The following is a 25,676-nucleotide window of genomic DNA, read 5'->3' as shown; positions in this document are numbered from 1 at the left end:
AGAGATGGCACGACCTAGCGAAGGACTCCGCGTTGCAATTTACTGTCTCGCCTCCGGACTCCGGGGACGCAATTGCTCCGGCCGTCCTGCCCCCCGCGCCCCCCCAAAACTTTTCTTGCTGCAGGAAAACAAGGAAGCCTTCGGAAACACCCCCGCAGGATCCTACGCGAATTCTCCCCGACCAATGCCACCCCGCGGCGCCTACGCCAATCCTGCGCCCTCCGCCCCAAGTGCTCCGGGGTCGTCCCTACACATGTAAATATTGCAGAAAAGGGCTCCCTTATCGCTTCTCGGCCTTATGGCTAAGATCAAAGTGTAGTATCTGTTCTTATCAGCTTAATTTCCTTTGATTTGTATTTTTTAACGTAAATTTTCCTCCCGATCTTTTTCATGAACAGCTACACTTTCGTTTCCGTGCCTCTCTGAAGAGTCCCGGATGGGCCCCCACCAGTGGTAAGCCCCCCGGGATACTCTCAGAGAGAAGGGGTAACAGGACACTAGGCGCCTGCTCTGCTCACTTCCCCTCTTTCTCCCCCCCCTCCCCCAATGGCCCCACGGTCCATTGCCTCCTCAAGGCGGGCCGTGGGACCCAATGCCCCTTCTGGGCTCCCCGGATCCACTACGGATCATCCGAATCGCCCCTTCTGGGCGAATATCCCCCGGGCTGGCACCGGATCCTTCAGATCCGACGCCGTATCAAAGCCCCCCTCCCCCGGGCGCACTGCCGGATCCCTTCTGGACCGGCAGCCTAAGCACCGGGTTTCCCCCGTCCCCTGGTGCACTGCCGGGTCCCTTCTGGACCGGTAGTTTGAGCACCAAGCCGCCCCCGACCCCTGGTGCAGCGCCAGGCCTCTTCCAGGCCGGTGTAGTGTGCACCAGGTTTCCCTCGCTTCCCCCGATCCGCGGGCGCGTCACGCCCGATCGGTGGTGAATAATTTAATTCTCCCCCCTCCTCCCCGGCCCCCTCAGGGCACCAGGGGACGCCCTCCGTCGAGTCCCGTAAGGACCGACGCAGAGCGGGTGATTCAAACGGCGCGCGCTTCGCCAAGACCCGTTTTTCCGCTTTTCCCGCCGTCCCGTTGGTAAATTCACGCTCGGCGCGCCTCACGCCCGACGGAATTACCACTTATTCCTCCCCTGATCGCAATACTCGGTGAAAGACGTCATCTTTCACAGTTGCGACAGGAAAACTCCCTAAAACATTCAAATCTCCTCCCGGTCCCGCCCAGAAGGGCCGAGAAGCGTGGTAGTGCGCCCTCAGCGCCAACCCTCGGCGGCCGCCTGAACTTTCTCCAGGCGGACGCCGCCGCGCATTTCAAAAGTTTGAAAATTGTAATTTTCTATTTCGCGGCCCTTCAGGCCGCGGAAAAGACCCCCCGTTCCCCCGTTGTTACCTTTTGGCCATTGTTAATGTCCTTAGAAATTTTTATAGCCCTTAAAAGGACAATTTTTCCTTTTCCCGTCCTTAAAAGGACGATTTAATTAACGATTTAATTAAACTTCTTCCACGGTCCTTAAGACCGCGGAAAAGTACCCCCCGGCCCCTCCCCATGCGCTAACAACCCCCAATGCCCCCACGTCCCCCCCGTAAAAACGGGGGGGCGGGGGCCGCGAAAAAAGCCCCGGAAACACCGGGTGCCAAAACCTCCGCCCCCCCATCCTCCTCTCGTACTTTGCGAAGGAGGAGAGCCGAGGCATCAGCGCCCGGCTCCCCCACTACTCCCCCCGCCCCCCCTAGGTCACCCGGCGGCGCGCCCGAATGCGATTCGCCGCTAAGGACGCGCCGTCCCCGTCCATTTGTACGCTATGGCTCACCAGTGTATTCTAATGTATCTTCTCCTTCTTCTTCTCCTTCTTGCGTCCGAAAGATCCCCTTAGAGACCTTTTCCCCCCTTTCTGACGTCACCTATTCCCCCCCTCACTCCCGCTCTTCCTCTCCTCCCTCCCCATCCCTCGACGACTTCACGACGCCCCCGGATTCATCCTCGGCCAGACGTCCAGCGCTGGTTCCTTCCCAGGACTCTCCCCAGACAGCCCCCGTCCCCCAGACGACTGACAGGGTCACGACGAGTCTCCTGACCGGCACCACGGTGTCGGCCAAGAGAGTCGATAATCAACTTGTGGTTTTTTTCCCCGTGGCGGATAGCTTAGGTTGCACCGAGCCCGGATGCCCCACGTCATTCCGAGCTTCTGCGTGGACGGCGACAAGGAGAAGCCTGCTGAGGCACCTCAAGGAGCAGCACGGCCTGACACTGACATCCGTCAACGCCTGCTCCATCTGCGGCAAGACCATCGGCCGCAAGCCATCCACGCACCCTTGCTTGAAGGGAGGTACCAGCAAGGAAGCGGAAGAACCTGGGGCATTCCGGTATCGGTGCGAACAATGCACCTTTGCATGTCCTACCCGCCGTGGATTAGCGAACCACAAGTCGACCCATAAAAGACCTCCCCCCTTGATTGTCCCCCTTCAGGAGGCAATCGAGGAGACTGCTAGATGCGCAACGCCGCCCAACGTGACCGAGGTGCAAATTTCCGTACCAAGAGCAGCTGAACCGGCCGAACACACGGAGCCGGAACCGCCCCCCGTGATCGGTGACTTTGAGATCCCGTCACCGCCGCCTGGAAATGAAGAACATCCGCCACCAGCAGAAGCAGCAGAAGATCTGGCAGCACCACGACCTGTCGGGCCCACAGGAGGACCGAAGGAGAAACTGTGGCTCGACCGATTGGCCAAAACATCCGGCCAATCATGGGAAGAATTCGAGGTCGTGGTAGAAGAACTGGTGGCCAGCATCCAGGCGGAGCGGAAGAAGGAGGCAAAGGAAGCAGACGGAAAGGAAGCACCTCGGCCGCGAAACGTTGCGCATAAACCACCGACCAGACGCAGACAAGTACCGGACTACGACGCCAAAAAGGCGTCGGACATACAAAAACTCTTCCGGAGCCACCCCAGAAGGGCAGTTGAAAGCATCCTTTCTGAGAAGTCTCCCTATTGCGATATACCCGCGGAGGAGGTGGAAAAGCATTTCCGCCAAATCTACGGGGATGTCGGGATTGGGGGCTTCGAAGATACGGATGATGAATCGGTCTACCGTCGAACAACGGAGACCGAGAAGAAACTGCTCCTCGAAAGGGTGACTCCTGAAGAGGTGACGAGACGCATGTCTAGGACGAAGAACACCGCTCCAGGCCCCGATGGCCTCACCTACGGCGACCTGAGGGCGGTCGATAGACATGGACTTATTCTTTCTGCAATCTTTGACAGGTGCCTGAAGGAGGCCAGAACACCGGCCTCGTGGAAGACCTCTCGAACCGTCCTCCTGCACAAAGGGGGGGACCGCCGGGACATCGGAAACTGGAGGCCCATTGCGCTTGGCAATACCATCGCCAAGCTATACGCCGGGGTGCTGGCTGACCGCATACTATCCTGGGCGGTCAGCGGGAAGAAGATGCACCCGGCTCAAAAGGGCTTCCGGGAGTTCGAGGGGTGCCACGAGCACAATTTCACCCTTCAGACAGCTGTCGACGAGGCAAGACGCAGACACTCCCACATCGCACTGGCTTGGCTTGACCTTCGAAACGCGTTCGGGTCCATTCCGCACCAGCACCTCCAGAAGACCTTAAGGAGGATGGACTTGCCTGAGGAGATGAGGAGGACCGTGGAGGAGCTGCAGAAGGGCTCCACGGTAGTGAAGACGTCCAGCGGCGACACCGGCGTCATTGACATCTGCGCCGGTGTCAAGCAGGGGTGCCCGTTATCGCCGACCATCTTCAATCTGGGGATGGAGCCGGTGATACGGGCGGTCGCTGGAGAAGCAGGCAAGTCCGGAGTCGTCGTCCAGGGGCAGGACATCGCCATCCTGGCATACGCCGACGACTTGGTGCTGGTGGCCCGAGACGAGGAGCACCTGCAGCGCCTGCTGACCATCGCAGGAGAGAAGGCAACAGCAGCAGGATTAGAATTCAAGCCAAGCAAGTGCGCCACGCTGGACCTAAATTTCTCTACGAACCAGCCCGTGCAGCCGTCCCAGCTAACCATCCAGGGATCGGCCATCTCCAGTCTGAAGGACGGCGAGGCGTACCGGTACCTCGGGGTCCCCTTCGGTTTCCACGTGGACCAGACGCCCGAGGAGGACCTGGTGCGCTTGGGCGAGGACGTCAGCAAGATCGACGAGTCTCTCCTCGCCCCGTGGCAGAAGATCGCCGCCACCAACATCTTCCTGCTGCCCAGACTGGAGTTCATCTTGCGGGCTGGTAACGTAAAGAAAAAATATCTGACTGACATTGACAAGAAGCTGAAGGCCTGCGCAAAGGGCTGGCTCCATTTGCCCAAAAGGGCATCGCCTGAGATGGTCTTCATTGGCCATCAACATGGCGGCGCAGGTCTTCTCCCTCTTTCTGACTTGACCGACATCTTGACCATTGTACAGGGTTATAGACTCCTCCATTCCCGTGACCCCAACGTGAGAGTGCTCGCCTGGGGTCGCCTGAAGGAGGTAGTGCGGAGGAAGCTGAGGAGGCCGCCAACCACCGGTGATCTCGCAGAGTACCTTAGCGGTAGTCTGCGGGATGACTTTGGAAGGGAAAGCGGTGACTTCAGCTCCCTCTTCACGCAGGTTCGTTCCGCGTCACGCCGTATCGCCGCGCGCATTGGATTGAGTTGGAGATGGTCGGACGAGCTAAAGGAGATGCAGATTTCGTTCCGCGACATGAATGACGGTTCAGAAGATCGACCACCTTTCATCAGGGTTCCCCCGAAGGCCGTGAGGCAACTGACGGGTGCCCTGAAGGTCGCGGTGCGGCGCTACTACCTGAACAAGGTAAGCGCCAAGCCCGACCAAGGTAAAGTCATTCGTGCCTCGGCGAAGTCTGAAGCCTCCAATCACTTCCTGGCAGGAGGGAGGTACACCAGGTTTTGTGATTGGAGGTTCATCTTTAGGGCTCGGCTCGACCTGCTCCCACTCAATGCCTGTCGCCGTTGGGAAACCAACGGGGACAAGCGGTGTCGGCGATGCGGCTACGCGGAAGAGACCCTGCCCCATGTCATTAACCACTGTACAATGCATTCAAGGACGTGGCAGCGTAGACATAACGCTGTCCAAGACCGACTCTACAAGGCTCTGATTGGACGCCGGGGAAAAGGTGACGATGAAATCAGAGTCAACAAACAAGTACCTGGCACCGACTCGACTCTTAGACCAGACCTGGTTATAACTAACCAGGCCGACAAGACTGTGACTCTGATCGACGTAGCGGTCCCATTCGAGAATACGGACGACGCACTGCTGGCAGCCAGGACCGCAAAGGAGGAGAAGTATGCCGCCCTGGCAGAGACCATCCGCCAGCAGGGAAGCAGAACATCGGTCGCCGCCATCGTCGTGGGAAGCCTGGGGACTTGGGACCCGAAGAACGATCCCGTCCTGAAATCCCTGGGCCTACCTCGACGATACTGCAACACCATGCGGCGGCTAATGGTGAGCGACGTCATCCGATGGTCGCGGGACTGCTACGTCGAGCACATCACGGGTCACCGACAATACGAGGACGGCTCCGGAGGCTGAAATAAAGACAAAAGTGAAGTCGTATTAAAATCATTTTCCCTTTTTTTCCTTTTTCCGTACTTCTTCTTTGTGAAACCTTTTTCTGTCCCCTTTTCATTTTCTTATGAGCCATATTGTATAAATGGACAACATGCCGTAGTTTATAAACGGCCCCCCCAAGTGATAAACCCTCCCCGTACAAGACAATATATTTAAATATGGACAAAGACAATTGTGCGAGAAGCATACCGCCATATAAAAATTCCCCATAAAAGGGGCAAAGACTTGTTCCCCGGCTCCCTCACTTGGAGGGAGCCGGCTCTGTATCAAATATACATATGTAAATTGATTTAAAATGCCTAAACTCTGTATCTCAGAAAAAATTTTAAATAAACATTTTTATCTGTTCTTATCAGCTTAATATCTGATACGTCCCGCATTGCGGGACCAGAATATTAATCTGATTTTTGGACATTGGCGGGGTACCCGGAGTTTACTCCATCCCTGCCGCGGGTTGGCCCGGCATTGCAGTACCGTCGGGATCGGCCCATCATTAAAAAGGTCCACTTAAAAGCTGATGAGAACAGATTGAAGCTTAAATTGATCCGCGAAAATTATTTATTTTCGCACTTGCAAATTTCAGGCGATCCGGCTGGAAAAATATTCGCGAAATTGCATTTTCGCGGAGAGAAGCGATTTTATTCCATGCGAGCGGAGCAAAAGTAATGTAATCCAAATTGAAGCAGCACAACGAAGTATTAAAAGGAATGAATTATTAAAAGGAGAGAAACTTGGGAAGAAAAAAAATCCCATCTGAAGAGAGTCGTCGTCACTTTAAAGTGTAAGTGTAACAATAAATATAATTTTGTGAAAATAATGCAATTATTTTTTCTGCTTTCAATGCAACGTCAACAACAACAACGTCTTGTCTCCTCAGTATTCCATCATTGGAGACGACGACAACTGTTGAAGAGAGGCGCCGGATCACGTTTCAAACTTTGGCGTGTGACGCCCCTTCCTTCCAGCTGTTTACCTCCCCCCCCGAAGAGATGGCGCGCGCGCGCTCCCGGCAAGGAGCGTCATTCAAGACGACCCGACGCGAATCGACTCGCGGAAATAGGCGAGTTCCACTCTTTTACCTTAGTTTTTGAACACCAATCTTTCCACAGAATTTATGCGAAGATAATTCTTGTAAAAGGAGTGTGTGTTTGATGAAAAAAAATTGAACGGAAAAGAAACTCAATACATCGGAGGAAACGACCGATCGCGAGCACTCGGGAAAAATTGGAAAAATCTTTGCAAAAAAATTTTCAGAAATTTTTTGCGAATTTCGCGGAAATCGATGCCCATTTTCGCGATATTTTTCGAGAAAATGGAAAATATAAACAATGGAGAAATCTGGTTTTCCATCTTGTGCAATTGAAAGCGCCACTTTTTTACAGCCTTTTCGATTCCTATTCTCCGATTTGAAGAAAACCCTAATTTGTTTATATTTGAAGAAACCCTAATTTATGTATTTATTTATTTATAAGGAAAGCGTATTTTTACTAATGACGATTAATGCAAAGTAAGTGAACAGCACACGATTTTAAATCTCTACCACACAGGAAGTGAAGTGAAGAGGAAGCCCGTTTTTCGAAAAACTGTCGACCACTGAATACTGGCGAAAAGGGCCCTTTATTACCGTCCTGGATGCCCCCCTCCATTTTCGGAATGTTTGAAAATTGCGCCCGACCTTTCCCGGGAAGCGGGGAGAGAGCTTGCAATACGTCTCGTGTGTCGCTCACAGAGATGGCACGACCTAGCGAAGGACTCCGCGTTGCAATTTACTGTCTCGCCTCCGGACTCCGGGGACGCAATTGCTCCGGCCGTCCTGCCCCCCGCGCCCCCCCAAAACTTTTCTTGCTGCAGGAAAACAAGGAAGCCTTCGGAAACACCCCCGCAGGATCCTACGCGAATTCTCCCCGACCAATGCCACCCCGCGGCGCCTACGCCAATCCTGCGCCCTCCGCCCCAAGTGCTCCGGGGTCGTCCCTACACATGTAAATATTGCAGAAAAGGGCTCCCTTATCGCTTCTCGGCCTTATGGCTAAGATCAAAGTGTAGTATCTGTTCTTATCAGCTTAATATCTGATACGTCCCGCATTGCGGGACCAGAATATTAATCTGATTTTTGGACATTGGCGGGGTACCCGGAGTTTACTCCATCCCTGCCGCGGGTTGGCCCGGCATTGCAGTACCGTCGGGATCGGCCCATCATTAAAAAGGTCCACTTAAAAGCTGATGAGAACAGATTGAAGCTTAAATTGATCCGCGAAAATTATTTATTTTCGCACTTGCAAATTTCAGGCGATCCGGCTGGAAAAATATTCGCGAAATTGCATTTTCGCGGAGAGAAGCGATTTTATTCCATGCGAGCGGAGCAAAAGTAATGTAATCCAAATTGAAGCAGCACAACGAAGTATTAAAAGGAATGAATTATTAAAAGGAGAGAAACTTGGGAAGAAAAAAAATCCCATCTGAAGAGAGTCGTCGTCACTTTAAAGTGTAAGTGTAACAATAAATATAATTTTGTGAAAATAATGCAATTATTTTTTCTGCTTTCAATGCAACGTCAACAACAACAACGTCTTGTCTCCTCAGTATTCCATCATTGGAGACGACGACAACTGTTGAAGAGAGGCGCCGGATCACGTTTCAAACTTTGGCGTGTGACGCCCCTTCCTTCCAGCTGTTTACCTCCCCCCCCGAAGAGATGGCGCGCGCGCGCTCCCGGCAAGGAGCGTCATTCAAGACGACCCGACGCGAATCGACTCGCGGAAATAGGCGAGTTCCACTCTTTTACCTTAGTTTTTGAACACCAATCTTTCCACAGAATTTATGCGAAGATAATTCTTGTAAAAGGAGTGTGTGTTTGATGAAAAAAAATTGAACGGAAAAGAAACTCAATACATCGGAGGAAACGACCGATCGCGAGCACTCGGGAAAAATTGGAAAAATCTTTGCAAAAAAATTTTCAGAAATTTTTTGCGAATTTCGCGGAAATCGATGCCCATTTTCGCGATATTTTTCGAGAAAATGGAAAATATAAACAATGGAGAAATCTGGTTTTCCATCTTGTGCAATTGAAAGCGCCACTTTTTTACAGCCTTTTCGATTCCTATTCTCCGATTTGAAGAAAACCCTAATTTGTTTATATTTGAAGAAACCCTAATTTATGTATTTATTTATTTATAAGGAAAGCGTATTTTTACTAATGACGATTAATGCAAAGTAAGTGAACAGCACACGATTTTAAATCTCTACCACACAGGAAGTGAAGTGAAGAGGAAGCCCGTTTTTCGAAAAACTGTCGACCACTGAATACTGGCGAAAAGGGCCCTTTATTACCGTCCTGGATGCCCCCCTCCATTTTCGGAATGTTTGAAAATTGCGCCCGACCTTTCCCGGGAAGCGGGGAGAGAGCTTGCAATACGTCTCGTGTGTCGCTCACAGAGATGGCACGACCTAGCGAAGGACTCCGCGTTGCAATTTACTGTCTCGCCTCCGGACTCCGGGGACGCAATTGCTCCGGCCGTCCTGCCCCCCGCGCCCCCCCAAAACTTTTCTTGCTGCAGGAAAACAAGGAAGCCTTCGGAAACACCCCCGCAGGATCCTACGCGAATTCTCCCCGACCAATGCCACCCCGCGGCGCCTACGCCAATCCTGCGCCCTCCGCCCCAAGTGCTCCGGGGTCGTCCCTACACATGTAAATATTGCAGAAAAGGGCTCCCTTATCGCTTCTCGGCCTTATGGCTAAGATCAAAGTGTAGTATCTGTTCTTATCAGCTTAATATCTGATACGTCCCGCATTGCGGGACCAGAATATTAATCTGATTTTTGGACATTGGCGGGGTACCCGGAGTTTACTCCATCCCTGCCGCGGGTTGGCCCGGCATTGCAGTACCGTCGGGATCGGCCCATCATTAAAAAGGTCCACTTAAAAGCTGATGAGAACAGATTGAAGCTTAAATTGATCCGCGAAAATTATTTATTTTCGCACTTGCAAATTTCAGGCGATCCGGCTGGAAAAATATTCGCGAAATTGCATTTTCGCGGAGAGAAGCGATTTTATTCCATGCGAGCGGAGCAAAAGTAATGTAATCCAAATTGAAGCAGCACAACGAAGTATTAAAAGGAATGAATTATTAAAAGGAGAGAAACTTGGGAAGAAAAAAAATCCCATCTGAAGAGAGTCGTCGTCACTTTAAAGTGTAAGTGTAACAATAAATATAATTTTGTGAAAATAATGCAATTATTTTTTCTGCTTTCAATGCAACGTCAACAACAACAACGTCTTGTCTCCTCAGTATTCCATCATTGGAGACGACGACAACTGTTGAAGAGAGGCGCCGGATCACGTTTCAAACTTTGGCGTGTGACGCCCCTTCCTTCCAGCTGTTTACCTCCCCCCCCGAAGAGATGGCGCGCGCGCGCTCCCGGCAAGGAGCGTCATTCAAGACGACCCGACGCGAATCGACTCGCGGAAATAGGCGAGTTCCACTCTTTTACCTTAGTTTTTGAACACCAATCTTTCCACAGAATTTATGCGAAGATAATTCTTGTAAAAGGAGTGTGTGTTTGATGAAAAAAAATTGAACGGAAAAGAAACTCAATACATCGGAGGAAACGACCGATCGCGAGCACTCGGGAAAAATTGGAAAAATCTTTGCAAAAAAATTTTCAGAAATTTTTTGCGAATTTCGCGGAAATCGATGCCCATTTTCGCGATATTTTTCGAGAAAATGGAAAATATAAACAATGGAGAAATCTGGTTTTCCATCTTGTGCAATTGAAAGCGCCACTTTTTTACAGCCTTTTCGATTCCTATTCTCCGATTTGAAGAAAACCCTAATTTGTTTATATTTGAAGAAACCCTAATTTATGTATTTATTTATTTATAAGGAAAGCGTATTTTTACTAATGACGATTAATGCAAAGTAAGTGAACAGCACACGATTTTAAATCTCTACCACACAGGAAGTGAAGTGAAGAGGAAGCCCGTTTTTCGAAAAACTGTCGACCACTGAATACTGGCGAAAAGGGCCCTTTATTACCGTCCTGGATGCCCCCCTCCATTTTCGGAATGTTTGAAAATTGCGCCCGACCTTTCCCGGGAAGCGGGGAGAGAGCTTGCAATACGTCTCGTGTGTCGCTCACAGAGATGGCACGACCTAGCGAAGGACTCCGCGTTGCAATTTACTGTCTCGCCTCCGGACTCCGGGGACGCAATTGCTCCGGCCGTCCTGCCCCCCGCGCCCCCCCAAAACTTTTCTTGCTGCAGGAAAACAAGGAAGCCTTCGGAAACACCCCCGCAGGATCCTACGCGAATTCTCCCCGACCAATGCCACCCCGCGGCGCCTACGCCAATCCTGCGCCCTCCGCCCCAAGTGCTCCGGGGTCGTCCCTACACATGTAAATATTGCAGAAAAGGGCTCCCTTATCGCTTCTCGGCCTTATGGCTAAGATCAAAGTGTAGTATCTGTTCTTATCAGCTTAATATCTGATACGTCCCGCATTGCGGGACCAGAATATTAATCTGATTTTTGGACATTGGCGGGGTACCCGGAGTTTACTCCATCCCTGCCGCGGGTTGGCCCGGCATTGCAGTACCGTCGGGATCGGCCCATCATTAAAAAGGTCCACTTAAAAGCTGATGAGAACAGATTGAAGCTTAAATTGATCCGCGAAAATTATTTATTTTCGCACTTGCAAATTTCAGGCGATCCGGCTGGAAAAATATTCGCGAAATTGCATTTTCGCGGAGAGAAGCGATTTTATTCCATGCGAGCGGAGCAAAAGTAATGTAATCCAAATTGAAGCAGCACAACGAAGTATTAAAAGGAATGAATTATTAAAAGGAGAGAAACTTGGGAAGAAAAAAAATCCCATCTGAAGAGAGTCGTCGTCACTTTAAAGTGTAAGTGTAACAATAAATATAATTTTGTGAAAATAATGCAATTATTTTTTCTGCTTTCAATGCAACGTCAACAACAACAACGTCTTGTCTCCTCAGTATTCCATCATTGGAGACGACGACAACTGTTGAAGAGAGGCGCCGGATCACGTTTCAAACTTTGGCGTGTGACGCCCCTTCCTTCCAGCTGTTTACCTCCCCCCCCGAAGAGATGGCGCGCGCGCGCTCCCGGCAAGGAGCGTCATTCAAGACGACCCGACGCGAATCGACTCGCGGAAATAGGCGAGTTCCACTCTTTTACCTTAGTTTTTGAACACCAATCTTTCCACAGAATTTATGCGAAGATAATTCTTGTAAAAGGAGTGTGTGTTTGATGAAAAAAAATTGAACGGAAAAGAAACTCAATACATCGGAGGAAACGACCGATCGCGAGCACTCGGGAAAAATTGGAAAAATCTTTGCAAAAAAATTTTCAGAAATTTTTTGCGAATTTCGCGGAAATCGATGCCCATTTTCGCGATATTTTTCGAGAAAATGGAAAATATAAACAATGGAGAAATCTGGTTTTCCATCTTGTGCAATTGAAAGCGCCACTTTTTTACAGCCTTTTCGATTCCTATTCTCCGATTTGAAGAAAACCCTAATTTGTTTATATTTGAAGAAACCCTAATTTATGTATTTATTTATTTATAAGGAAAGCGTATTTTTACTAATGACGATTAATGCAAAGTAAGTGAACAGCACACGATTTTAAATCTCTACCACACAGGAAGTGAAGTGAAGAGGAAGCCCGTTTTTCGAAAAACTGTCGACCACTGAATACTGGCGAAAAGGGCCCTTTATTACCGTCCTGGATGCCCCCCTCCATTTTCGGAATGTTTGAAAATTGCGCCCGACCTTTCCCGGGAAGCGGGGAGAGAGCTTGCAATACGTCTCGTGTGTCGCTCACAGAGATGGCACGACCTAGCGAAGGACTCCGCGTTGCAATTTACTGTCTCGCCTCCGGACTCCGGGGACGCAATTGCTCCGGCCGTCCTGCCCCCCGCGCCCCCCCAAAACTTTTCTTGCTGCAGGAAAACAAGGAAGCCTTCGGAAACACCCCCGCAGGATCCTACGCGAATTCTCCCCGACCAATGCCACCCCGCGGCGCCTACGCCAATCCTGCGCCCTCCGCCCCAAGTGCTCCGGGGTCGTCCCTACACATGTAAATATTGCAGAAAAGGGCTCCCTTATCGCTTCTCGGCCTTATGGCTAAGATCAAAGTGTAGTATCTGTTCTTATCAGCTTAATATCTGATACGTCCCGCATTGCGGGACCAGAATATTAATCTGATTTTTGGACATTGGCGGGGTACCCGGAGTTTACTCCATCCCTGCCGCGGGTTGGCCCGGCATTGCAGTACCGTCGGGATCGGCCCATCATTAAAAAGGTCCACTTAAAAGCTGATGAGAACAGATTGAAGCTTAAATTGATCCGCGAAAATTATTTATTTTCGCACTTGCAAATTTCAGGCGATCCGGCTGGAAAAATATTCGCGAAATTGCATTTTCGCGGAGAGAAGCGATTTTATTCCATGCGAGCGGAGCAAAAGTAATGTAATCCAAATTGAAGCAGCACAACGAAGTATTAAAAGGAATGAATTATTAAAAGGAGAGAAACTTGGGAAGAAAAAAAATCCCATCTGAAGAGAGTCGTCGTCACTTTAAAGTGTAAGTGTAACAATAAATATAATTTTGTGAAAATAATGCAATTATTTTTTCTGCTTTCAATGCAACGTCAACAACAACAACGTCTTGTCTCCTCAGTATTCCATCATTGGAGACGACGACAACTGTTGAAGAGAGGCGCCGGATCACGTTTCAAACTTTGGCGTGTGACGCCCCTTCCTTCCAGCTGTTTACCTCCCCCCCCGAAGAGATGGCGCGCGCGCGCTCCCGGCAAGGAGCGTCATTCAAGACGACCCGACGCGAATCGACTCGCGGAAATAGGCGAGTTCCACTCTTTTACCTTAGTTTTTGAACACCAATCTTTCCACAGAATTTATGCGAAGATAATTCTTGTAAAAGGAGTGTGTGTTTGATGAAAAAAAATTGAACGGAAAAGAAACTCAATACATCGGAGGAAACGACCGATCGCGAGCACTCGGGAAAAATTGGAAAAATCTTTGCAAAAAAATTTTCAGAAATTTTTTGCGAATTTCGCGGAAATCGATGCCCATTTTCGCGATATTTTTCGAGAAAATGGAAAATATAAACAATGGAGAAATCTGGTTTTCCATCTTGTGCAATTGAAAGCGCCACTTTTTTACAGCCTTTTCGATTCCTATTCTCCGATTTGAAGAAAACCCTAATTTGTTTATATTTGAAGAAACCCTAATTTATGTATTTATTTATTTATAAGGAAAGCGTATTTTTACTAATGACGATTAATGCAAAGTAAGTGAACAGCACACGATTTTAAATCTCTACCACACAGGAAGTGAAGTGAAGAGGAAGCCCGTTTTTCGAAAAACTGTCGACCACTGAATACTGGCGAAAAGGGCCCTTTATTACCGTCCTGGATGCCCCCCTCCATTTTCGGAATGTTTGAAAATTGCGCCCGACCTTTCCCGGGAAGCGGGGAGAGAGCTTGCAATACGTCTCGTGTGTCGCTCACAGAGATGGCACGACCTAGCGAAGGACTCCGCGTTGCAATTTACTGTCTCGCCTCCGGACTCCGGGGACGCAATTGCTCCGGCCGTCCTGCCCCCCGCGCCCCCCCAAAACTTTTCTTGCTGCAGGAAAACAAGGAAGCCTTCGGAAACACCCCCGCAGGATCCTACGCGAATTCTCCCCGACCAATGCCACCCCGCGGCGCCTACGCCAATCCTGCGCCCTCCGCCCCAAGTGCTCCGGGGTCGTCCCTACACATGTAAATATTGCAGAAAAGGGCTCCCTTATCGCTTCTCGGCCTTATGGCTAAGATCAAAGTGTAGTATCTGTTCTTATCAGCTTAATATCTGATACGTCCCGCATTGCGGGACCAGAATATTAATCTGATTTTTGGACATTGGCGGGGTACCCGGAGTTTACTCCATCCCTGCCGCGGGTTGGCCCGGCATTGCAGTACCGTCGGGATCGGCCCATCATTAAAAAGGTCCACTTAAAAGCTGATGAGAACAGATTGAAGCTTAAATTGATCCGCGAAAATTATTTATTTTCGCACTTGCAAATTTCAGGCGATCCGGCTGGAAAAATATTCGCGAAATTGCATTTTCGCGGAGAGAAGCGATTTTATTCCATGCGAGCGGAGCAAAAGTAATGTAATCCAAATTGAAGCAGCACAACGAAGTATTAAAAGGAATGAATTATTAAAAGGAGAGAAACTTGGGAAGAAAAAAAATCCCATCTGAAGAGAGTCGTCGTCACTTTAAAGTGTAAGTGTAACAATAAATATAATTTTGTGAAAATAATGCAATTATTTTTTCTGCTTTCAATGCAACGTCAACAACAACAACGTCTTGTCTCCTCAGTATTCCATCATTGGAGACGACGACAACTGTTGAAGAGAGGCGCCGGATCACGTTTCAAACTTTGGCGTGTGACGCCCCTTCCTTCCAGCTGTTTACCTCCCCCCCCGAAGAGATGGCGCGCGCGCGCTCCCGGCAAGGAGCGTCATTCAAGACGACCCGACGCGAATCGACTCGCGGAAATAGGCGAGTTCCACTCTTTTACCTTAGTTTTTGAACACCAATCTTTCCACAGAATTTATGCGAAGATAATTCTTGTAAAAGGAGTGTGTGTTTGATGAAAAAAAATTGAACGGAAAAGAAACTCAATACATCGGAGGAAACGACCGATCGCGAGCACTCGGGAAAAATTGGAAAAATCTTTGCAAAAAAATTTTCAGAAATTTTTTGCGAATTTCGCGGAAATCGATGCCCATTTTCGCGATATTTTTCGAGAAAATGGAAAATATAAACAATGGAGAAATCTGGTTTTCCATCTTGTGCAATTGAAAGCGCCACTTTTTTACAGCCTTTTCGATTCCTATTCTCCGATTTGAAGAAAACCCTAATTTGTTTATATTTGAAGAAACCCTAATTTATGTATTTATTTATTTATAAGGAAAGCGTATTTTTACTAATGACGATTAATGCAAAGTAAGTGAACAGCACACGATTTTAAATCTCTACCACACAGGAAGTGAAGTGAAGAGGAAGCCCGTTTTTCGAAAAACTGTCGACCACTGAATACTGGCGAAAAGGGCCCTTTATTACCGTCCTGGATGCCCCCCTCCATTTTCGGAATGTTTGAAAATTGCGCCCGACCTTTCCCGGGAAGCGGGGAGAGAGCTTGCAATACGTCTCGTGTGTCGCTCACAGAGATGGCACGACCTAGCGAAGGACTCCGCGTTGCAATTTACTGTCTCGCCTCCGGACTCCGGGGACGCAATTGCTCCGGCCGTCCTGCCCCCCGCGCCCCCCCAAAACTTTTCTTGCTGCAGGAAAACAAGGAAGCCTTCGGAAACACCCCCGCAGGATCCTACGCGAATTCTCCCCGACCAATGCCACCCCGCGGCGCCTACGCCAATCCTGCGCCCTCCGCCCCAAGTGCTCCGGGGTCGTCCCTACACATGTAAATATTGCAGAAAAGGGCTCCCTTATCGCTTCTCGGCCTTATGGCTAAGATCAAAGTGTAGTATCTGTTCTTATCAGCTTAATTTCCTTTGATTTGTATTTTTTAACGTAAATTTTCCTCCCGATCTCTTTCATGAACAGCTACACTTTCGTTTCCGTGCCTCTCTGAAGAGTCCCGGATGGGCCCCCACCAGTGGTAAGCCCCCCGGGATACTCTCAGAGAGAAGGGGTAACAGGACACTAGGCGCCTGCTCTGCTCACTTCCCCTCTTTCTCCCCCCCCTCCCCCAATGGCCCCACGGTCCATTGCCTCCTCAAGGCGGGCCGTGGGACCCAATGCCCCTTCTGGGCTCCCCGGATCCACTACGGATCATCCGAATCGCCCCTTCTGGGCGAATATCCCCCGGGCTGGCACCGGATCCTTCAGATCCGACGCCGTATCAAAGCCCCCCTCCCCCGGGCGCACTGCCGGATCCCTTCTGGACCGGCAGCCTAAGCACCGGGTTTCCCCCGTCCCCTGGTGCACTGCCGGGTCCCTTCTGGACCGGTAGTTTGAGCACCAAGCCGCCCCCGACCCCTGGTGCAGCGCCAGGCCTCTTCCAGGCCGGTGTAGTGTGCACCAGGTTTCCCTCGCTTCCCCCGATCCGCGGGCGCGTCACGCCCGATCGGTGGTGAATAATTTAATTCTCCCCCCTCCTCCCCGGCCCCCTCAGGGCACCAGGGGACGCCCTCCGTCGAGTCCCGTAAGGACCGACGCAGAGCGGGCGATTCAAACGGCGCGCGCTTCGCCAAGACCCGTTTTTCCGCTTTTCCCGCCATCCCGTTGGTAAATTCACGCTCGGCGCGCCTCACGCCCGACGGAATTACCACTCATTCCTCCCCTGATCGCAATACTCGGTGAAAGACGTCATCTTTCACAGTTGCGACAGGAAAACTCCCTAAAACATTCAAATCTCCTCCCGGTCCCGCCCAGAAGGGCCGAGAAGCGTGGTAGTGCGCCCTCAGCGCCAACCCTCGGCGGCCGCCTGAACTTTCTCCAGGCGGACGCCGCCGCGCATTTCAAAAGTTTGAAAATTGTAATTTTCTATTTCGCGGCCCTTCAGGCCGCGGAAAAGACCCCCCGTACCCCCGTTGTTACCTTTTGGCCATTGTTAATGTCCTTAGAAATTTTTATAGCCCTTAAAAGGACAATTTTTCCTTTTCCCGTCCTTAAAAGGACGATTTAATTAACGATTTAATTAAACTTCTTCCACGGTCCTTAAGACCGCGGAAGAGTGCCCCCCGGCCCCTCCCCATGCGCTAACAACCCCCAATGCCCCCACGTCCCCCCCGTAAAAACGGGGGGGCGGGGGCCGCGAAAAAAGCCCCGGAAACACCGGGTGCCAAAACCTCCGCCCCCCCATCCTCCTCTCGTACTTTGCGAAGGAGGAGAGCCGAGGCATCAGCGCCCGGCTCCCCCACTACTCCCCCCGCCCCCCCTAGGTCACCCGGCGGCGCGCCCGAATGCGATTCGCCGCTAAGGACGCGCCGTCCCCGTCCATTTGTACGCTATGGCTCACCAGTGTATTCTAATGTATCTTCTCCTTCTTCTTCTCCTTCTTGCGTCCGAAAGATCCCCTTAGAGACCTTTTCCCCCCTTTCTGACGTCACCTATTCCCCCCCTCACTCCCGCTCTTCCTCTCCTCCCTCCCCATCCCTCGACGACTTCACGACGCCCCCGGATTCATCCTCGGCCAGACGTCCAGCGCTGGTTCCTTCCCAGGACTCTCCCCAGACAGCCCCCGTCCCCCAGACGACTGACAGGGTCACGACGAGTCTCCTGACCGGCACCACGGTGTCGGCCAAGAGAGTCGATAATCAACTTGTGGTTTTCTTCCCCGTGGCGGATAGCTTAGGTTGCACCGAGCCCGGATGCCCCACGTCATTCCGAGCTTCTGCGTGGACGGCGACAAGGAGAAGCCTGCTGAGGCACCTCAAGGAGCAGCACGGCCTGACACTGACATCCGTCAACGCCTGCTCCATCTGCGGCAAGACTATCGGCCGCAAGCCATCCACGCACCCTTGCTTGAAGGGAGGTACCAGCAAGGAAGCGGAAGAACCTGAGGCATTCCGGTATCGGTGCGAACAATGCACCTTTGCATGTCCTACCCGCCGTGGATTAGCGAACCACAAGTCGACCCATAAAAGACCTCCCCCCTTGATTGTCCCCCTTCAGGAGGCAATCGAGGAGACTGCTAGATGCGCAACGCCGCCCAACGTGACCGAGGTGCAAATTTCCGTACCAAGAGCAGCTGAACCGGCCGAACACCCGGAGCCGGAACCGCCCCCCGTGATCGGTGACTTTGAGATCCCGTCACCGCCGCCTGGAAATGAAGAACATCCGCCACCAGCAGAAGCAGCAGAAGATCTGGCAGCACCACGACCTGTCGGGCCCACAGGAGGACCGAAGGAGAAACTGTGGCTCGACCGATTGGCCAATACATCCGGCCAATCATGGGAAGAATTCGAGGTCGTGGTAGAAGAACTGGTGGCCAGCATCCAGGCGGAGCGGAAAAAGGAGGCAAAGAAAGCAGACGGAAAGGAAGCACCTCGGCCGCGAAACGTTGCGCATAAACCACCGACCAGACGCAGACAAGTACCGGACTACGACGCCAAAAAGGCGTCGGACATACAAAAACTCTTCCGGAGCCACCCCAGAAGGGCAGTTGAAAGCATCCTTTCTGAGAGGTCTCCCTATTGCGATATACCCGCGGAGGAGGTGGAAAAGCATTTCCGCCAAATCTACGGGGATGTCGGGATTGGGGGCTTCGAAGATACGGATGATGAATCGGTCTACCGTCGAACAACGGAGACCGAGAAGAAACTGCTCCTCGAAAGGGTGACTCCTGAAGAGGTGACGAGACGCATGTCTAGGACGAAGAACACCGCTCCAGGCCCCGATGGCCTCACCTACGGCGACCTGAGGGCGGTCGATAGACATGGACTTATTCTTTCTGCAATCTTTGACAGGTGCCTGAAGGAGGCCAGAACACCGGCCTCGTGGAAGACCTCTCGAACCGTCCTCCTGCACAAAGGGGGGGACCGCCGGGACATCGGCAACTGGAGGCCCATTGCGCTTGGCAATACCATCGCCAAGCTATACGCCGGGGTGCTGGCTGACCGCATACTATCCTGGGCGGTCAGCGGGAAGAAGATGCACCCGGCTCAAAAGGGCTTCCGGGAGTTCGAGGGGTGCCACGAGCACAATTTCACCCTTCAGACAGCTGTCGACGAGGCAAGACGCAGACACTCCCACATCGCACTGGCTTGGCTTGACCTTCGAAACGCGTTCGGGTCCATTCCGCACCAGCACCTCCAGAAGACCTTAAGGAGGATGGACTTGCCTGAGGAGATGAGGAGGACCGTGGAGGAGCTGCAGAAGGGCTCCACGGTAGTGAAGACGTCCAGCGGCGACACCGGCGTCATTGACATCTGCGCCGGTGTCAAGCAGGGGTGCCCGTTATCGCCGACCATCTTCAATCTGGGGATGGAGCCGGTGATACGGGCGGTCGCTGGAGAAGCAGGCAAGTCCGGAGTCGTCGTCCAGGGGCAGGACATCGCCATCCTGGCATACGCCGACGACTTGGTGCTGGTGGCCCGAGACGAGGAGCACCTGCAGCGCCTGCTGACCATCGCAGGAGAGAAGGCAACAGCAGCAGGATTAGAATTCAAGCCAAGCAAGTGCGCCACGCTGGACCTAAATTTCTCTACGAACCAGCCCGTGCAGCCGTCCCAGCTAACCATCCAGGGATCGGCCATCTCCAGTCTGAAGGACGGCGAGGCGTACCGGTACCTCGGGGTCCCCTTCGGTTTCCACGTGGACCAGACGCCCGAGGAGGACCTGGTGCGCTTGGGCGAGGACGTCAGCAAGATCGACGAGTCTCTCCTCGCCCCGTGGCAGAAGATCGCCGCCACCAACATCTTCCTGCTGCCCAGACTGGAGTTCATCTTGCGGGCTGGTAACGTAAAGAAAAAATATCTGACTGACATTGACAAGAAGCTGAAGGCCTGCGCAAAGGGCTGGCTCCATTTGCCCAAAAGGGCATCGCCTGAGATGGTCTTCATTGGCCATCAACATGGCGGCGCAGGTCTTCTCCCTCTTTCTGACTTGACCGACATCTTGACCATTGTACAGGGTTATAGACTCCTCCATTCCCGTGACCCCAACGTGAGAGTGCTCGCCTGGGGTCGCCTGAAGGAGGTAGTGCGGAGGAAGCTGAGGAGGCCGCCAACCACCGGTGATCTCGCAGAGTACCTTAGCGGTAGTCTGCGGGATGACTTTGGAAGGGAAAGCGGTGACTTCAGCTCCCTCTTCACGCAGGTTCGTTCCGCGTCACGCCGTATCGCCGCGCGCATTGGATTGAGTTGGAGATGGTCGGACGAGCTAAAGGAGATGCAGATTTCGTTCCGCGACATGAATGACGGTTCAGAAGATCGACCACCTTTCATCAGGGTTCCCCCGAAGGCCGTGAGGCAACTGACGGGTGCCCTGAAGGTCGCGGTGCGGCGCTACTACCTGAACAAGGTAAGCGCCAAGCCCGACCAAGGTAAAGTCATTCGTGCCTCGGCGAAGTCTGAAGCCTCCAATCACTTCCTGGCAGGAGGGAGGTACACCAGGTTTTGTGATTGGAGGTTCATCTTTAGGGCTCGGCTCGACCTGCTCCCACTCAATGCCTGTCGCCGTTGGGAAACCAACGGGGACAAGCGGTGTCGGCGATGCGGCTACGCGGAAGAGACCCTGCCCCATGTCATTAACCACTGTACAATGCATTCAAGGACGTGGCAGCGTAGACATAACGCTGTCCAAGACCGACTCTACAAGGCTCTGATTGGACGCCGGGGAAAAGGTGACGATGAAATCAGAGTCAACAAACAAGTACCTGGCACCGACTCGACTCTTAGACCAGACCTGGTTATAACTAACCAGGCCGACAAGACTGTGACTCTGATCGACGTAGCGGTCCCATTCGAGAATACGGACGACGCACTGCTGGCAGCCAGGACCGCAAAGGAGGAGAAGTATGCCGCCCTGGCAGAGACCATCCGCCAGCAGGGAAGCAGAACATCGGTCGCCGCCATCGTCGTGGGAAGCCTGGGGACTTGGGACCCGAAGAACGATCCCGTCCTGAAATCCCTGGGCCTACCTCGACGATACTGCAACACCATGCGGCGGCTAATGGTGAGCGACGTCATCCGATGGTCGCGGGACTGCTACGTCGAGCACATCACGGGTCACCGACAATACGAGGACGGCTCCGGAGGCTGAAATAAAGACAAAAGTGAAGTCGTATTAAAATCATTTTCCCTTTTTTTTCCTTTTTCCGTACTTCTTCTTTTGTAAAACCTTTTCTGTCCCCTTTCTTTTATGAGCCATAGTGTATAAATGGACAAAATGCCGTAGTTTATAAACGGCTCCCCAAGTGTCACCCCCCCCTAAAGTGAAACCCCCCAAAATGTGAACATATTACCTGTACTATATAAAAAAAACAAATGTGTGAGAAGCAGTATAACTATATAAACATTCCCTGAAAAAAAAAGGGCAAAGACTTGTTCCCCGGCTCCCTCACTTGGAGGGAGCCGGACTTGTATCAAATATACATATGTAAGTTGCTAATTGAATATTTTAAACTCTGTATTTAAAGAATTTTAAATAAACATTTTTATCTGTTCTTATCAGCTTAATATCTGATACGTCCCGCATTGCGGGACCAGAATATTAATCTGATTTTTGGACATTGGCGGGGTACCCGGAGTTTACTCCATCCCTGCCGCGGGTTGGCCCGGCATTGCAGTACCGTCGGGATCGGCCCATCATTAAAAAGGTCCACTTAAAAGCTGATGAGAACAGATTGAAGCTTAAATTGATCCGCGAAAATTATTTATTTTCGCACTTGCAAATTTCAGGCGATCCGGCTGGAAAAATATTCGCGAAATTGCATTTTCGCGGAGAGAAGCGATTTTATTCCATGCGAGCGGAGCAAAAGTAATGTAATCCAAATTGAAGCAGCACAACGAAGTATTAAAAGGAATGAATTATTAAAAGGAGAGAAACTTGGGAAGAAAAAAAATCCCATCTGAAGAGAGTCGTCGTCACTTTAAAGTGTAAGTGTAACAATAAATATAATTTTGTGAAAATAATGCAATTATTTTTTCTGCTTTCAATGCAACGTCAACAACAACAACGTCTTGTCTCCTCAGTATTCCATCATTGGAGACGACGACAACTGTTGAAGAGAGGCGCCGGATCACGTTTCAAACTTTGGCGTGTGACGCCCCTTCCTTCCAGCTGTTTACCTCCCCCCCCGAAGAGATGGCGCGCGCGCGCTCCCGGCAAGGAGCGTCATTCAAGACGACCCGACGCGAATCGACTCGCGGAAATAGGCGAGTTCCACTCTTTTACCTTAGTTTTTGAACACCAATCTTTCCACAGAATTTATGCGAAGATAATTCTTGTAAAAGGAGTGTGTGTTTGATGAAAAAAAATTGAACGGAAAAGAAACTCAATACATCGGAGGAAACGACCGATCGCGAGCACTCGGGAAAAATTGGAAAAATCTTTGCAAAAAAATTTTCAGAAATTTTTTGCGAATTTCGCGGAAATCGATGCCCATTTTCGCGATATTTTTCGAGAAAATGGAAAATATAAACAATGGAGAAATCTGGTTTTCCATCTTGTGCAATTGAAAGCGCCACTTTTTTACAGCCTTTTCGATTCCTATTCTCCGATTTGAAGAAAACCCTAATTTGTTTATATTTGAAGAAACCCTAATTTATGTATTTATTTATTTATAAGGAAAGCGTATTTTTACTAATGACGATTAATGCAAAGTAAGTGAACAGCACACGATTTTAAATCTCTACCACACAGGAAGTGAAGTGAAGAGGAAGCCCGTTTTTCGAAAAACTGTCGACCACTGAATACTGGCGAAAAGGGCCCTTTATTACCGTCCTGGATGCCCCCCTCCATTTTCGGAATGTTTGAAAATTGCGCCCGACCTTTCCCGGGAAGCGGGGAGAGAGCTTGCAATACGTCTCGTGTGTCGCTCACAGAGATGGCACGACCTAGCGAAGGACTCCGCGTTGCAATTTACTGTCTCGCCTCCGGACTCCGGGGACGCAATTGCTCCGGCCGTCCTGCCCCCCGCGCCCCCCCAAAACTTTTCTTGCTGCAGGAAAACAAGGAAGCCTTCGGAAACACCCCCGCAGGATCCTACGCGAATTCTCCCCGACCAATGCCACCCCGCGGCGCCTACGCCAATCCTGCGCCCTCCGCCCCAAGTGCTCCGGGGTCGTCCCTACACATGTAAATATTGCAGAAAAGGGCTCCCTTATCGCTTCTCGGCCTTATGGCTAAGATCAAAGTGTAGTATCTGTTCTTATCAGCTTAATATCTGATACGTCCCGCATTGCGGGACCAGAATATTAATCTGATTTTTGGACATTGGCGGGGTACCCGGAGTTTACTCCATCCCTGCCGCGGGTTGGCCCGGCATTGCAGTACCGTCGGGATCGGCCCATCATTAAAAAGGTCCACTTAAAAGCTGATGAGAACAGATTGAAGCTTAAATTGATCCGCGAAAATTATTTATTTTCGCACTTGCAAATTTCAGGCGATCCGGCTGGAAAAATATTCGCGAAATTGCATTTTCGCGGAGAGAAGCGATTTTATTCCATGCGAGCGGAGCAAAAGTAATGTAATCCAAATTGAAGCAGCACAACGAAGTATTAAAAGGAATGAATTATTAAAAGGAGAGAAACTTGGGAAGAAAAAAAATCCCATCTGAAGAGAGTCGTCGTCACTTTAAAGTGTAAGTGTAACAATAAATATAATTTTGTGAAAATAATGCAATTATTTTTTCTGCTTTCAATGCAACGTCAACAACAACAACGTCTTGTCTCCTCAGTATTCCATCATTGGAGACGACGACAACTGTTGAAGAGAGGCGCCGGATCACGTTTCAAACTTTGGCGTGTGACGCCCCTTCCTTCCAGCTGTTTACCTCCCCCCCCGAAGAGATGGCGCGCGCGCGCTCCCGGCAAGGAGCGTCATTCAAGACGACCCGACGCGAATCGACTCGCGGAAATAGGCGAGTTCCACTCTTTTACCTTAGTTTTTGAACACCAATCTTTCCACAGAATTTATGCGAAGATAATTCTTGTAAAAGGAGTGTGTGTTTGATGAAAAAAAATTGAACGGAAAAGAAACTCAATACATCGGAGGAAACGACCGATCGCGAGCACTCGGGAAAAATTGGAAAAATCTTTGCAAAAAAATTTTCAGAAATTTTTTGCGAATTTCGCGGAAATCGATGCCCATTTTCGCGATATTTTTCGAGAAAATGGAAAATATAAACAATGGAGAAATCTGGTTTTCCATCTTGTGCAATTGAAAGCGCCACTTTTTTACAGCCTTTTCGATTCCTATTCTCCGATTTGAAGAAAACCCTAATTTGTTTATATTTGAAGAAACCCTAATTTATGTATTTATTTATTTATAAGGAAAGCGTATTTTTACTAATGACGATTAATGCAAAGTAAGTGAACAGCACACGATTTTAAATCTCTACCACACAGGAAGTGAAGTGAAGAGGAAGCCCGTTTTTCGAAAAACTGTCGACCACTGAATACTGGCGAAAAGGGCCCTTTATTACCGTCCTGGATGCCCCCCTCCATTTTCGGAATGTTTGAAAATTGCGCCCGACCTTTCCCGGGAAGCGGGGAGAGAGCTTGCAATACGTCTCGTGTGTCGCTCACAGAGATGGCACGACCTAGCGAAGGACTCCGCGTTGCAATTTACTGTCTCGCCTCCGGACTCCGGGGACGCAATTGCTCCGGCCGTCCTGCCCCCCGCGCCCCCCCAAAACTTTTCTTGCTGCAGGAAAACAAGGAAGCCTTCGGAAACACCCCCGCAGGATCCTACGCGAATTCTCCCCGACCAATGCCACCCCGCGGCGCCTACGCCAATCCTGCGCCCTCCGCCCCAAGTGCTCCGGGGTCGTCCCTACACATGTAAATATTGCAGAAAAGGGCTCCCTTATCGCTTCTCGGCCTTATGGCTAAGATCAAAGTGTAGTATCTGTTCTTATCAGCTTAATATCTGATACGTCCCGCATTGCGGGACCAGAATATTAATCTGATTTTTGGACATTGGCGGGGTACCCGGAGTTTACTCCATCCCTGCCGCGGGTTGGCCCGGCATTGCAGTACCGTCGGGATCGGCCCATCATTAAAAAGGTCCACTTAAAAGCTGATGAGAACAGATTGAAGCTTAAATTGATCCGCGAAAATTATTTATTTTCGCACTTGCAAATTTCAGGCGATCCGGCTGGAAAAATATTCGCGAAATTGCATTTTCGCGGAGAGAAGCGATTTTATTCCATGCGAGCGGAGCAAAAGTAATGTAATCCAAATTGAAGCAGCACAACGAAGTATTAAAAGGAATGAATTATTAAAAGGAGAGAAACTTGGGAAGAAAAAAAATCCCATCTGAAGAGAGTCGTCGTCACTTTAAAGTGTAAGTGTAA

General features: G+C 50.6%; 8 non-coding genes and 3 pseudogenes across 8 annotated transcripts; all 11 read left to right on the top strand.

The window, feature by feature from the left end:
* The first annotated feature begins 282 nt into the window (after positions 1-282).
* On the top strand, positions 283-388 carry LOC139689765 (U2 spliceosomal RNA; annotated as a pseudogene).
* A 5,530-nt stretch (positions 389-5,918) lies between these two features.
* Positions 5,919-6,096, top strand: LOC139689736 (U2 spliceosomal RNA; annotated as a pseudogene).
* A 1,513-nt stretch (positions 6,097-7,609) lies between these two features.
* LOC139689735 (U2 spliceosomal RNA) lies at positions 7,610-7,802 on the top strand. Its single transcript, XR_011701369.1, has one exon. It is a non-coding gene; the product is annotated as a U2 spliceosomal RNA (small nuclear RNA).
* A 1,513-nt stretch (positions 7,803-9,315) lies between these two features.
* Positions 9,316-9,508, top strand: LOC139689723 (U2 spliceosomal RNA). The gene has a single exon (XR_011701358.1). It is a non-coding gene; the product is annotated as a U2 spliceosomal RNA (small nuclear RNA).
* A 1,513-nt stretch (positions 9,509-11,021) lies between these two features.
* On the top strand, positions 11,022-11,214 carry LOC139689827 (U2 spliceosomal RNA). The gene has a single exon (XR_011701431.1). It is a non-coding gene; the product is annotated as a U2 spliceosomal RNA (small nuclear RNA).
* A 1,513-nt stretch (positions 11,215-12,727) lies between these two features.
* On the top strand, positions 12,728-12,920 carry LOC139689816 (U2 spliceosomal RNA). The gene has a single exon (XR_011701420.1). It is a non-coding gene; the product is annotated as a U2 spliceosomal RNA (small nuclear RNA).
* Positions 12,921-14,433: 1,513 nt separating this feature from the next.
* LOC139689803 (U2 spliceosomal RNA) lies at positions 14,434-14,626 on the top strand. Its single transcript, XR_011701409.1, has one exon. It is a non-coding gene; the product is annotated as a U2 spliceosomal RNA (small nuclear RNA).
* Positions 14,627-16,139: 1,513 nt separating this feature from the next.
* On the top strand, positions 16,140-16,245 carry LOC139689761 (U2 spliceosomal RNA; annotated as a pseudogene).
* A 5,535-nt stretch (positions 16,246-21,780) lies between these two features.
* Positions 21,781-21,969, top strand: LOC139689730 (U2 spliceosomal RNA). The gene has a single exon (XR_011701364.1). It is a non-coding gene; the product is annotated as a U2 spliceosomal RNA (small nuclear RNA).
* A 1,513-nt stretch (positions 21,970-23,482) lies between these two features.
* On the top strand, positions 23,483-23,675 carry LOC139689791 (U2 spliceosomal RNA). Its single transcript, XR_011701398.1, has one exon. It is a non-coding gene; the product is annotated as a U2 spliceosomal RNA (small nuclear RNA).
* Positions 23,676-25,188: 1,513 nt separating this feature from the next.
* LOC139689717 (U2 spliceosomal RNA) lies at positions 25,189-25,381 on the top strand. Its single transcript, XR_011701352.1, has one exon. It is a non-coding gene; the product is annotated as a U2 spliceosomal RNA (small nuclear RNA).
* The last annotated feature ends 295 nt before the right edge of the window (positions 25,382-25,676 follow it).

Source organism: Hetaerina americana, unplaced genomic scaffold (genome assembly GCF_022747635.1).
Source record: "Hetaerina americana unplaced genomic scaffold, ioHetAmer1.1.p SCAF_270, whole genome shotgun sequence".
NCBI lineage: Eukaryota > Metazoa > Arthropoda > Insecta > Odonata > Calopterygidae > Hetaerina > Hetaerina americana.
The sequence above is the reverse complement of the archived record's forward strand: the minus strand, read 5'-3'. Positions and strand labels throughout refer to the sequence as shown.